Below are 15369 nucleotides of genomic sequence, written 5' to 3'. Positions count from 1 at the left end.
ATTTTTCCCCAGCAAGGGAGAAAATAGCCTATTCCACTTCCAGAGGAGAATGAATAGCCCCTATCATCTTATTCTCCTTGGGTTGAATCAAAGATATGATGTTAGATAAGATTTCCATCTGATCTTGTTCCACCAAGTTATTGTCTTTCTCAAGAAGTTCAGAAAAGAAGGAAATAGCCTCTCCTACTATTTCATCTTCTTCATCAAAAACCTCTTCCCCCTTCTTGATGTTGATAATTTTGTTAATTGCTCTATGTTTCAAAGAAGAGGTGTGGAAGAACCTAGTGTTCTTGTCCCCCTCTTTCAACCAAATAATCTTGACCTTTGCTTCCAATAGGTCTCTTCTTGACTAATAACATTGTGAAGCTCTAACTGGATAGATTTCTCCACCTCCATCCTTTCATCATTATATCACTCCTTTTTAATAGCTTCCTAGATGATTCTTAGGTCCTCTAAGATCTGAGCTTTGGAGTGAAAGATATTTCCAAAATTAGACTTGTTCCATTTTCTAACATTCAACTTCACATTTCTCAATTTCTTAGCCACCTTGAACATAGAAGATCCCTCAACATGGATATTCCATCACTCTAAGAATGAATCAAGATATTCAGGTGAGAAGTCCACATTTTCTCAAATCTGAAAGGGAAGTTATGCTTTAAATCAATAGGATCTAAAGTGAGAGAGATGGGAGAGTGATCCAAACCAGCCTTGGCCATTAACGAGAGATTGCAATTATAAGACGTCAGCCAGTCTAAGGTTATTAGAGCCCTATCCAAGTAGACTTGAATACAATATCTTCCTACTCTCCTATTACATCAAGTGAAGAGACCTCCCTTGAGATCAACATCAAGATATGCCAAGTCATTGATAGAATCCGAGAGGTCCATCCAACTATCTAGGTTTGAGGGAAAACCGCCCTTCTTTTCATTCTCCCTTAAAGGGGTGTTGAAGTCCCCCATTATAATACACCTTCCAACTTTCAATCTTGCTAAAACGTTCTTAATTTTACCCCAAAAATTATTCCTACCATTCTTAGTATTAGGAGCATATACATTCAGCAAAAACCAAGATTCTTTGTTTTTATTATTTTCAACAAGAATGAGGAGAATATTACCTTTACCATAAACAACTTGAGGATTAAAGAGATAAGAGCTACAAAGGGTAAACAAACCTCTCGAAGCTCCTTTCGAACTCGTTGCAAAGCCTTCCATACTACTAGTAAAAGAGATTGTTTCCACTACCTCCTTTCTAATTTTTGTTTCCTGAATTAGGAAGAAGTCAAGTCTATGATCCCTAATCATATTTCTTATAATCTCTTGTTTGTGTAATCCATTGAGCCCCATTATGTTCTAGCATAAGACCTTCATTTCTTCTTTGCGAAGTAGATCTCTAGGATGGTCTTTTGGCTCCCATCTGCTAGGTTCCTTCTAGTCTCTTCTTTCTTGTTCTGACTACTACTATTCCTTCCAGAAGTCTTAGGTCTTGCTCTTACATCAACCTTCACTCTACTTCTTGTTATACCTAGGGACACAAGAGAAGGGTCTTGACTTTTCTTTTTCTTAGTTACCTCTATCCATTTCTTTTGACTTTCATCAATACATATCGCACAGAGGGCCTCCATTCGAGTGAGTTTCCCTGGAGATGAGGATCTAACCATCTCCACCACTCTAGAAATCTTCCCTAGAGATGAGGATCTAACCATCTCTACCACTTTAGAAATATTTCCTAGAGAGGCAATCCCCTTATTGGGATTATCACCTTCATTGAGTAAAGACTCACTTGAGATAGCTTCCTCCTCCTTTTCCACCCTTTCCTTGGGAGTATGAGATATTTCCTTTCCTCCTGCTAGTTCTGGACTCACCTTTCTAGGCTAAGCCTTTTGTAATACTTCTTCCTTAGGGGATTAATCCTTCAAATTTTATAGGTCCTCTAGCCCAACTTCCCTCCTTTGCTAATCAGATACTGGCCATTGTGATTCCTTACCACCATTTTTGGTACATACTAGTTTAGTCCCTAGGACTTCCTCTTCCACCATAGTAGGAGGAACCATCGATTCCTCCTGCTACTACTCCAGACCTGTTACTATGTTAGAAGTTCCCTTTTGTTTCCACACTTTCTCTCCCTCTTTAGAACTTTCAATTCTATCCTTGTGAGTCCCTTTTCCCTAATCTTACTTTGATTTTTTTTTCTAGTTTTCTCCTTGAAGACCCTTGGGAAATTCTTAGCCACATGGCCTACCTTTTTACAGTGAAAATAGGAAAAAGGGGCACTTTCAAAATCTAGCTTTTGAATATGGGTGCCCAACTTTGAATGTAGGTACACCACTTCCAACATATCTCTGTCCTCACTTCATTACATATTATTGCATAAGTTAATTTGTTCCTTTCCACCATGATAGGGTCAATGGATAAGAGCTCCCCAAAGGACTTAGTTATGCCATCAAAAAAATACTCGTACCAAAATTCCTTTGGAAATTTTGCCAGCCTAACTTATACAAGAGCTTGAACAAAGAAAGAATTGTTAAGAGCCAGCTTTGAAGTCCATTTCTGTAGGGCTAGTGTCAAATGTCCAAAGGACCAAGATCCAACACACAAAATCCTCATGAGATCCTCCATATAGGAGAACTCAAAAGAGAGGAAACCCTTGGCCATAGCTGCAATCTCCACATGCCCTTTCAAATCCCATTTATTTCTCACATAGGTTCTCACAACATCAATATTCGGCCTTGGGCCAACGAACTTCCCAACTAGTGAGGACGCCATTGTTGCTATGTTATGGTCTACTAGTTCATTAGGGATTTCGATAGCGAAATTGCCTTTTTCTTTGTCTGAGATGTATTTGATCTCTAGGAAAGAGGACTTACCTATTGGTTTTATCCCAAAGAGAGAAGACCATTTCCTAGTCAAGCCTGAGTGAGGGACCCTCGTCACATTCTGCAGGCCCAATGAAGTCCTTCCTGAATCCAAGACCGCCTTTCTTGGGAGCTTCCATGATTCTCGTGGGAAGAATATTTCCTTGGCCTTCCTTCTCTTGGTCATCCCCAAAAACCTTCTCTACTCCATCCTGGACTAATTCCCTCGATGCTAAATTCAAAATTTCAATTTCTCCTATTCCTGATTCAACACCCACTCCCTCTCTGTGCCCAATCTCATTCTCCATTTGGAAGCAAATGTTATATCTTAAAAGATGTAAGGAAAGGAAAGCTGGATGCAAAATGTGATGAAGGAATATTTCTAGGGTACACAAAAAAAAGAAAGACATACAAATGTTTGAATCTTACAACTTACAAAGTCATAGAATGTTGTTGGTCTCAGATTGGTTTTGACAATCGAGTGTCAACACATGTAAGAAAATTCTAAGGTTGATGTCGAGTATAATATAGATGTTGAGCTACAGTATGTGCTGAGCCAGAAATCCAATAGGTTCCAAGTAAACTTTAGGTACTGAGAAAGTTTCAAGTGCTGAGTCACTATAGGTGCTGAGAAAAGTATAGATGTCAAGTGAGACAGAGTTACTATAGGAGCTGAGAAAGACAAAAATCCTATATGTGCCGAGCATCAGTAAATAGTAAATGCTGAGTAACACAAAATCGACATGAGTTTGTGCCTTCACAAGCTTAGATGTAAACCATTTTTGAGCCGATCCAAGATGACTCTCGAAGGATCTAAAAGAAATATTGAATCTATTACATTTCCTATGTAATTAGCATTCAACCAATTAGAAAAATGGAGAAAGCACATAACCAATAGGAAAACTGTAAAGATTTGAGCAGAAAAAGATGGATGAATCTTGATCGTGGATTCATACCTAACCCTAAGTCTCGAAGCCTTTATAAGGAGGTTGATACCCCATAATTTAGAGAGATATTTGAGTGGAAGTGAGAAAGAGGTCGTTTGGGAATGCATAAGAGAATGCTAGCAAAGTTTTAAAAGGTGTAAGAAGACTTAGAGGAAAAGCAGCATTGCAGAATCAAGTTGATCATAATAGAGTATCAGCACTACGAACAAAGTTATATCAGATCAGGAAGGATCAAATCAGATCGAGTAGAACAAGGATCTCAAATTAGCAATTGAATATTGTAAGTTATCAGGTCAAGATATTCTACTATACTTTCTAACCATTGTATTAGGAGTGAAAATCCTATGATAATAGGTTGACTTAACATCTATATTTTAAATCCTTAATAGGGTTGTAAATCCTTTAATAGGGTAACATTCCAAGTGACTGTTTGTAATTCCTCTAACCATGTCACTTTTAATAGGGTATAAAGCCATTAATAGGGCAAGCCTTTCATAGGGTAGACCATTGTTGATGGTCAAACTTTATAACCTTAACTAGTTACATATTGCTGCAGTGATAAGTTGTGGGTGTCATCCCCACCCTAGTTTTATCTTCTCATTTTGGAGGGTTTCTGGGTGACCAAAATCTTGTGTTATCTTTTTCATGCATGTCTTTACTTTCATATTTATTAGAGATGGTAGATGCATGTGATTGATCTTAGTTAAAAGTTTTAGAGGTAGAATACTGTTACTTTTGATTCACCCCCCCTTTCAGAAGTAAATCTTCCCACTTGTAAATTACAACAATTGGTATTAGAATTGAGTTCTCACAAGGAGAAGCCTTACACCATGGAGAAAAAGATCTGGGAATGGAAGTCTACAAACTTGGGAAGATCATAGAGAACCAAGAGATTGAGATACACCTCATTCTACATTCTCTAGAAGAAGTGAGGGAAGAATTGAGGAAATCCTTAAAGAGAAGAAGAGAGATTGCCATAGCTGAGAATGATACATAGTACAAGGAGATTGCCACCTCAAAAGTGTTTGCAAATAGAGATTCTAAAGAGTTTGATGCAACAATAGCATATCTAATGAAGAAGAATAGAGCTAAAAAAGAAGAGATAATAACACTCAAGATTGAACAAGAATCACAAGCCACGATACTTTGTGAAGTGACTGAACAGAAGAAAAGATCCATTGAAGATAAGGCTATAATAGAAGAAGACTGGAGAAACCTTGCCAACAGATTGGAAGAAAAGTCAATTGAGCTTTTAAGAATTCCCAACATGCAGCTATACACCCTAAGCCAAATGATGAATGCACATCATGAACTAAATGTCAAGGATATTGAGATCTCCACATTGAAGATGCAAAATGAAAAATTGTAAAATGACCTAAAAAGAGAGAAGGAGATCGTAGAGAGCTTCAACAAACCCAATGAAGCCATCAAGTACTTTGAACAACTACTGAAATCACCAAGATCTAGCAATGATACTTCAAGACTAGGATACACCAACACTGAAAAAGGAGAGTCATCCAATATTGCAAAAGAAAGAAGTGACGAAGGTAAGAACACTAAACCCACTTGTCATTTTTGTGGTAAAAAGGGACATACCTCTAATGTGTGCAGGAGCAAGAACACCCATTAGCATGACAAACCTAAGAACATGGATCACTATCACAAGTGCAAGAAGTAAGGACATCAAGCACATGATTACAGGACTAGAACCATCAGAATACCAAGATTTGAAGGTCACTACTACAATTGCAAGAAGTATGGACATAGAGCTTTTGAGTGCAGATCAAAGCCTATGTGGACACCTAATTAGCCAGCAAGGTCAAACAATCATGGATATCACTACAATTGGGACTACAACACCAGGTATAATTGTCACTAATTTCAAGAATATGGACACACCCTTGAAAATTGCATAAGAACACATTTTAGTAGAAACTACAGTAGCTGGTTGAGTCAAACTACATGCTTCAGTTGTTTGAAGACTAGTCATATCAGTAGAAATTGTCCAACAAGGTCAAAGGTACCCAACTCAGAGTTCAACAAAGGAAAAGGAAAGGTAGATGTTGAACACATCAGAGGAGAAATGAATAAAGCATGGATGAAGAAAGATGGAAACAACACATCTAATGAAGGGATCACTTTACCTAAAGGGTCAAGTGGTCACGCTTCATCCAACTAAACAAAAGAAGGTATGTGGAACTGATATACAGAGCTTTATCATACATCAGTTCCTAGACAAGTAAGTACTGAAAAGGATAGATTAGCATGAATCAAGGTGCAAAGTTAAAATATCAAGTTTTCACAAGTGTTGCCGAGTTGCCTTTAGATGCCTAGTAAAAATCCTAGTACATGGCGAATTGTTTGCCAAAATTAGTAGAAGGTGAGTGATTAGTTGCAGCCAAGTTAGTAGTGGTGGAAAGACAATGGAAGTTGAGTAAAGTAGAATTACTTAAGGAGCCAAGTGGATAGCTGTAAATGTACTAAGCATTAAATGCTATGAAATAAGGGTATATGATTGCATTTTGAATCATTTTTCACCATCGCAAATAAAAGAGCAAAGAAGAGAAGAGTGCAGAACAATTTCCAAGCAGTGTTCCAAGCATTTGAGCAAATTTCAACAAAGATTCAACACAACCTCATCGATTTCAAGGTATTTATATTAATGCCAAGCTACGTAGTTTTGAAATTTTTGTGTTGAAACCCTAGATTGCATAAATGATCTCTAGTTCTAGGAAATCTCAAGAGAAAGAGCTGTTTGAAGTTCAAATAGTGTCAAATGAAGTTAAGCAACCTAATTTTTGACCTATCCTTGAAGTTTCCTACAAGAATGACCTAGTTGGAGCTCTATCTGCAATTCCTCCTAAGGTAGTAATGGTGCAAGATGTTAGGAGATGCTATAACTACAAGATAGGTGCTATAGGAGATATGGAGATCAAGGAAGCATATGGTAGATTGTGTGAAAATAGAGTCTTGAAGGAAGAGTTCCAAATCATTGAGAGGAAGGGCTTAACCCGTGACCTAGGGTTCCCTACTATTTTTAAGACCGAATGGATCAAAATTGTGTTGATTAGGATACATGATGGTAGTTTATGGTTAGAAGATGGCCCAGTCAAAATATCAAAAAGAACTATTCACAGGGTAACAGGCTATCCAACCCTAGATTGGCCTAAGACCCTAATAAGTGACTCCAAGGAAGCTATTGAGAACAATACTGGAGCCAAATAGAATAAGAGAGGCATGACCATAGATACTATTAAGGATCCTCTTGTTGATATTTCTATTAGAGTCATTTCCCACAAATTTTACCAATCTAGCTGACTCAACAATGTTCCATGCATTGTAGTAGATGTTGGCTACAAACTTGTTAAAAAGGATCATACTTATGATCTAGCTAAACTGCAACTACAACAAATAAATGAAAATCTTGGAGCTATAAGAAGAACAAAGGAAGCCCAATATAAATTTGGTACAATTTTGATTTTTATATTTTTCTATGTACAAAATGAATTTCCATATTTTGGAAAAGTTAGCTAGAAAATAAATTGGTCCATTGTAGCCTAGGTGAATGAATATATTGAACAAATGGGGGCAAATTTTGAGACACTCATGACTAGTTATTTTGAAGATTTCAAGATTCAATGAAGTAGAGACTTAGAATTCTAGTCTCACTTGTGAAGAAGCACACAAATGAATTTTTTTTTTCTTGTTGACATTGATTACACCTACATCCAAGTAGCAATACCAAGGGTAAGATGGCTTAGACATCTTGGATATGAAATAAATATTGATGAGGTAGCTGCAACAATAATAGATCTACTTGTAGAAGAGGTAGATAAGAGTGCTCCACATTTTGGCACATATGATGTAGTGAGATCCAAAGTGAATATGGAGTTAAAAAAAGATTCAACCCTTAAGAAAAAGGATAAATTAGTGAAGAAGCTCAAAGAAAAATTTGGTAAAGGAACAATAGAAGCAAAGGAAGAAGATGATGAAGAGGAGCAGGGGCAAGGGCCAATAGCTTTAACCAAAGGAATGGGTGAGGATGTTGAAGAAGATGAAGGTGCCAAGCAAGAAGAGGAAGCACCTAAGGTAGAGCCCAAAAAGAGGAAAGCACAAAAGCAACCTGCGACACAACCTAAAGGAAAGAAGAAGATAGCAAAGCCAAGCCTACCAAAACCCACCACAAGGGTAGATACAAGGGCTACAACAAAGGTAGCCAAGGAACATGAAAAGAAGAAAGCTACATAGCAAGGAGGGCCAGTAGAGAAAAAGAGGAGAAAATACGTGGCACCTCCAAAGTCAGATGAAGAGAGAATAGAGTCCAATGATAATGAACAATTTAGACTGGTAAGTCACACCACAAAATTAGATAGAAAATATTTGTGACAATATTAGAGACAACGTAGACTTGCCTGGATTGAAAACTATTGATTTCAATAAGTTAAGTAGAGAGGAGCAGAACATAGTGGAAGAGTCAATTTACATTATGATGGCCAAGTTCAACTATACTCCACTTAAAATTGATAAAACTATGCCTAAGGAGTTATACTCCATTGTAGAAAATAAATGACATTATTGCCTAAATATGGAGAAAGAAATAAGAGCGTCAACTTTGGCTTGTGTGATGCCTAACCTCACAAAAGGTCAAATAAGCAAGGCAAGTAAGAAACATGGGAGAAAATTCACACCCAAATATAGAGCCTTCAACATTTTACAAAATAAAATTGAAGATGTTGTAAAGAAGTCCACACAAATGTGGAAATTGATTTATGGGCTGACTATAGTGAAGGAAGGACAAGAAGATCCCTTTGAGGGAAGAAATAATGATGAGGAAGAAGAGGAAAATGAAAAGGAGGAAGAAGGAGAAAAATAAAAGGAAGAAGTTATAGTGGAGAAGGAAACATAGAAAGGTGATATGGCAACAACTGAAGAGCAGCAATAGGAACTGAGTATGCAAGACACACAACTGCCACCACCTAGTCTTCTACATGCAACACCTACACCTGTAGAGACAATAATTGCAAACAATGTTCCTGACACCTCTAGTCAGAAGATTAACCCATTGACTGCAAAGGATCTTAAAAAGATCCTTCACCAGACTACTTTACAAGCACAATTGTGTACCAATCTAGTCTTGGTGAGTGTAGAGCAACTACAAAAGGATGTAGCTGAGATAACAAAGGAGAAGGTGAATCCACAAGAACCACCTTCACAAAATCCAATAGCTACATGGACAACCACAAGAGCAAGAAACACAAGATGAATTTGCTAAGGTTGATTCCACAGTTACAGTCACAATAACTTCAACTATTGAGGAGCAAGCAAAGGAGCAAACAAGATAGAAGGATACCTCTAATCCTACAACACAAATTCATGGTGCACCTCCTCTGATTACAATAATTGATCAAGGTAAAACTGAAGAAGACAAGGAGGAGAGCCCTAAGGAGAAGGAACAAGAGGCAATCCAAACATTAGTCAACTTGCCTACTACAAGGACTCTTACTGGAACTACATAAAGGTTGAGCACTGATGCAATACCATTGCAAATTTCAGCACTAGGCTTGAGCTCTACCAAGGTAGCAAGGGTACTTCACTATGGAGACCCTGCACTTGATGAGGAGATAGTCATACCAAGATATGACTATAAAACAATGGACATAGAGTAGATCAATGAAGTGCAAGAGGCACTGGAGAAGAAGAAAATGCAAAAGATACTCAAGAATGAGTATAGGCAAAGGAAAGCATTGATAGAAATCAAAGATATCTTTCTAGATGCTTTCAGCCTGCAAGTACTTGATGAGTCAAATCCCATTCATGGAGCAATTATCCAACATAGTGGGCCTGGTGCAAAATGAAGACCTAGATACCAATGCTAAATTGCTTGAATGGTCTGAGAAGAAATTCCAAATAAAGGTAATTGAGAAAATATTTGGTGAAATAGAACTGTCACAAGTAGAAATGGAAAAGAAGGTAGAGAAGGTGAAAGTAGTACTTGAGAATATATTCTCACTGTGCTCCAAATTGTGTGATTCTTCATACTTCACACAAGAAACAAGCCAAATGATGATGAGCTTGGAGAGGAACCTCAAAGTATCTAGCATGTAGCTTCCAAAGGATCCAACTCAAAGTGAGAAGCATTTTGCTACAATGCTTCATACACAAAAGGAATTAGTCGTACTCATAGCAGATGAGGCTAACACCAAGGCCAAATTGATACAGATATAGTCTACCATAACCCATTACATGGAAGTTTTGCATAAAGAAATGGCCTATGCAGAGAATGTTTTGAAGAAAGATCCTAATCTTTCTACATTGGAAGGCTTGGTACACGTTGCAGCAAAGACAACCATCTAGCTTAAAGCACTAGAAATTGCATTAGACAATTGGGATGCTTCTCTAAAAATCATTATGGAGGTAAATAAATCATTTTTGGCTAAATATTCAATTTATTCATAGAACCCTTTGACATAAGTGTCAAAAAGGGGGAGATATAAAATAAATTGAGGGGAGATTTAATAAACTAGGGGAGATAATATGTTATGGAGATGATAAATGATACCCAAAAGGGGGAGATACCCAAAGGGGAGATAATAAAATTTTGAGTTTTGAGGAGAGATAAGGAAATAAAGCCAAAAAGGATACAAAAACTACAAGGAAAGATGTGTCAAAGGGGGAGTAACAACAAAGTAGAAATAGAGTAGACAAAAATAGAGCAGACAAGGGAAGGAATTACAAGGCAAAGATAAAGAGTATTAGAATAATCAACATGAGTCAAATCCAGCATAAGAAATTTTGGATATAGAAATGGCACATCAGCTTAGGGGGAGTTACAAGTTTTGAGGTATATAGTCTTCTACAAAATTTTGAATTTTTTTTTGAAGTTTTGTACATATGTCAAACAAGATATATATTGTACTCATAGATATCAGATTCATAATGTTTAGTTAATTGTTTTTGACACTCATGTCAAAGGGGGAGATTGTTGGTCTCAAATTAGTTTTGACAATCAAGTGTCAACAAACTTTAAAAAATTCTAAGATTGATGTTGAGTATAATATAGATGCCGAGCTACAGTATGTGCTGAGCCAAAAATCTAGTAGGTGTCGAGTAAACTTTAGGCATTGAGCAAGTTTCAAGTACTGAGTCACTATAGGTGTTGAGAAAAGTATAGATGCCAAGCAAGATAGAGTTACTATAGGAGCCGAGCAAGACATAAATCCTATATGTGCCGAGCACCAGTAAACAGTAAGTGCCAAGTAACAAAAAATTAGCATATGAGTTTGTGCCTGCACAAATTTAGATGTAAACCATTTTTGAACTAACCCAAGATGAATCTCAAACGATCTAAAAGATAAGATCAAATCTATTAAATTTCCTATGTAATCAACATGCAACCAATTAGAAAAATGGAGAAAGCATGTAACCAATAGGAAAAATGTAAAGATTTGAGTGGAAAAAGATGGATGAATCTCTATCATGGATTCATACCTAACCCTAAATCTCAAAGCCTTATAAGAAGGTCGATACCCCATAATTCAAAGAGAGAGAGTTGAGTGGAAGTGAGAAAGAGGTCATGTGGGAATGCATAAGAGAATGCTAGCAAAGTTTTAAAAAGTGTGAGAAGACTCAGAGGAAGAGAAACATTGCAGAATCAAGTTGATCAGAACATAGTATCAACACTACGAACAGAGTTATATCAGATCAGGAATGATCATATCAGATTGGGCAGAACAAGGATCTAGAATCAACAATTGAAGATTATAAGTTATCAGGTCAAGACATTCTACTATACTTTCTAACCATTGTATTAGGAGAATGAAAATCCTATGATGATAGGTTTGCTTAACAGCTATATTGTAAATCCTTAATAGGGTTGTAAATCCTTTAACAAGGTAACGTTCCAAGTGAGTGTTTGTAAATCATCTAACCAGGTCACTTTTAATAGGGTGTAAATCCTTTAACAAGGTAGGCCTTTTACAGGGTAGACCATTGCTGATGGTCAAACTTTATAACCTTAACAGTTACATATTGTTGCAGTGATAAGTTGTGGGTGTCATCCCCACCCCAGTTTTACCTTCTCATTTTGGAGGGTTTCTGGGTGACCAAAATCTTGTGTCATCTTTTTCATGCATGTCTTTACTTTCATGTTTATTAGAAATGTTAGATGCATGTGATTGATCTTAGTTAAAAGTTTCAGAGGTAGAATACTATTACTTTTGATTCACCTCCCCTCTTTGAAGTAAATCTTCCCGCTTGTAAATTCCAACAAAAGTGCCCATGTAAAGATTGATGATTTTGTAAAAAGAAGTGAAGAGTAGAGCAACAAAGAGCTTGGAGACTACATAAAGTTTGTCTATTATGAAGGGGACCCTAAAACTTTACCTCAGAAGGTTGAAGCCAATCAACAACCAAGTATACCTAGTAATTCTTTGGTAGTTCAACCCAAGTCACAGAAAAAGGCACCCAAGTCATAGGTAGTTCAACTTGAGTTGCAGCCCTAGGTAGTGCAACTTGAGTCCTAGATAGTGCAACCTAAGTTACAGATAGATCAACCATAGGAGTGCAAGCATAAGGATGAAGATCTCGAAGAACCAAGTAAACCAAGTTCAAAATCAAGAAAGACAAATCCAAGACTTTCTAAATATGTTAGAAGACATCATGCGCTTGATCAAATAATTGAAGGAGAAACATAAGATGTACTAACAATGAACAAACTAAAATGTACATGTTTGCTTAGTAAATTTGAGCCCAGATCTATAAAAGATGCTTTAAAAAATAGAAGTTGGATAGAACCTATGAATGAAGAGATTGAACAAATAGAATAAAACCTAGTCTCTTGTTCTTAGACCCAAGGATAAAAAATTGATTGGTACAAAATGAATATTCAGAAATAAGTTGAATGAGAAAGGAGAAGTAACAAGGAAAAAGACAAGGCTAATATGTAGAGGTTATGCTCAAGAAGAAGGTATTGATTATGGGGAATTATTTTCCCCTATTGCAAGACTTGAAGGAGTTATTATACTTCTAGCATATGCAACACAAAAGGGATTCAAGGTATATCAGATGGTTGTTGAATCAACTTTCTTGAATGGTGTCTTAGAAGAAGTCTACATTGAACAACTTGAAGGTTTCATTGATCCAAGCCAAAGAAACATGGTATGCAAACTTCATAAAGCTTTATATGGATCAAAGCAAGCTTCTAGAGCATTGTATGAAAGACTACATGGATATCTAGCAAACATTGGTTTTGAAAAGACAAATGATAATAATAGATTGTATATTAAGGAAGGACCACATGATAAGATATTTCTCATAGAAATATGTTTTTGAAAGATAAATCTGATACTTTTCAAAATTTCAAATGGTATTTGGCTAGAGATAAGAAAGAAACATGGAAGAATCTGAAATGCTTGAGATCAAATAGGGGAGGAGAATTCATCTCAAATAAATTCAATGAGTTTTGCAATGAAAGAGGAATAAAAAGACATGTAGCAACACCTAGAACTCTAGAGAATGCTACACTAAAATACTAGAGAGAAGCAATCAACACAACAATTCATACACAAAATTGAGTTCAATTGAAAAAAGGTGTAAATAAAACACCTTATGAATTATAGTATGGTTACAAGCCCAATATTTGTTATCTTAGAGTATTTGGAAGCACATGTTATATCCTAAAAGATGTAAGGAAAGGAAATCTTGATGCAAAAAGTGATGAAGGAATATTCCTAGGGTGCTCAAATAAAAGAAAGACATACAAATGTTTCAATCTTACTACTGACAAAGTTATAGAAAGTGCCCATGTAAAGATTGATGAGTTTGTAGAAAGAAGTGAAAAAAAAAGCAACAAAAAGCCTGAAGACTACATAAAGTTTGTCTATTATGAAGAGGAACCTAAAAATTTACCTCAGAAGGTTGAAGCCAATCAACAACCCAGTGTACCTCGTAATTTTTTGGTAGTTCATCCTGAGTCATAGAAAAAGGCACCCGAGTCATAGGTAGTTCAACTTGAGTTGTAGCCTTAGGCAGTACAACTTAATTCCCAAATAGTGCAACTCGAGTTACAGATAGATCAGCCAGAGGAGCCTGAGTATAAGGATGAAAATCTCAGAGAACCAAGTTAACCAAATTCAAAATCAAGAAAGATAGATCCAAGATTTTTTAAATATGTCAGAAGACATCATGCACCTGATCAAATAATTGAAGGAGAAAGAAAAGACATACTGACAAGGTACAAACTAAAATGTACATGTTTACTTAGTAAATTTGAACCTAGATCTATGCTTTAGAAAATAAAAGTTGGATAGAAGCTATGAATGAAGAGATTGAACAAATAGTATAAAACTTGGTCTCTTATTCCTAGACCCAAGGATTAAAATGGGATTGATACAAAATGGATATGCAGAAATAAGTTGAATGAGAAAGGAGAAGTGACAAGGAACAAGGAAAGGCTAGTATGCAAAGGTTATGCTCAAGAAGAAGGTATTGATTATGGGGAAACATTTTCCCCTATTGCAAGACTTGAAGGAGTCATAATACTTCTAGCATATGCAACACAAAAGGGATTCAAACTATATCAGATGGATGTTAAATCAACTTTCTTGAATAGTCTTAGAAGAGGAAGTCTACATTGAACAACCTGCAGGTTTCATTTATCCAAGCCAAAGAAACATGGTATGCAAACTTCATAAATCTTTGTATGGATTAAAGCATGCTCCTAGAGCATGGTATGAAAGACTACATGGATATCTAGTAATAAATGGTTTTGAAAAGATAAATGATAATAACAATTTGTAAATTAAGGAAGGACCATAGGACAAGATATTGCTTTCAGAAATATTTGTGGATGATATCATATTTTATGGACATGAGATGTTATGCAAATCATTTTCTAAAGCAATGGGGAAAGAATTTTAAATGTCTATTCTTGGAGAGATCAAATTCTTTGTGGGTTTGCAAGTTCACTAGATGAAGGATGACATATACACGATTCAATCAAAATACATCAGGAAAACATTGAAAGTATTTGGAATGGAAGACTCTAGACCAGTTGGAACACCTATGTCTATTGGACATAAGCTCTCAAATTGCTTATAGATCAATGATTGAGAAACTTTAGTATGTGGTTCACACCAGACCTAATATTGCATTGGTAGTTGGCATAGTTGCAAGATTTTTTGCTTGCCCTAAGAAAATCATATGATGATAGTCGAAATAATTTTGCGATATCTAAAATGAATTGAGGATTATGGGTTATTAGTGTAAGAAATGAGGAAATCTTGAATCAAGAGCCTTTACTAATGTAGATTGGGAAGGAAGAATTGATGATAGGAAAAGTACTAGTGGAGAAGTATTCTTTCTTGGAAAGAGGATAATGTCTTGGACAAGAAAGAAGTAGAATAGTATATCTCAATCCATAGTAGAAGCAAAGTAAGTTGCTGTAGTAGTTAATTGTTCTAATATAATATGTATCAAGCAATTAATGTCAGGAATGAAGGTATTAATGAACCATTGGCTATCTATTGTGATAAAACAAGTGCAATTGATATATCCAAAAATTTAGTGATGCAC

The sequence above is a fragment of the Cupressus sempervirens genome, chromosome 11 (genome assembly GCF_028749045.1).
Source record: "Cupressus sempervirens isolate cs-2001-9-10 chromosome 11, ASM2874904v1, whole genome shotgun sequence".
Classification (NCBI taxonomy): domain Eukaryota; kingdom Viridiplantae; phylum Streptophyta; class Pinopsida; order Cupressales; family Cupressaceae; genus Cupressus; species Cupressus sempervirens.
Note: the sequence above shows the minus strand (reverse complement) of the source record.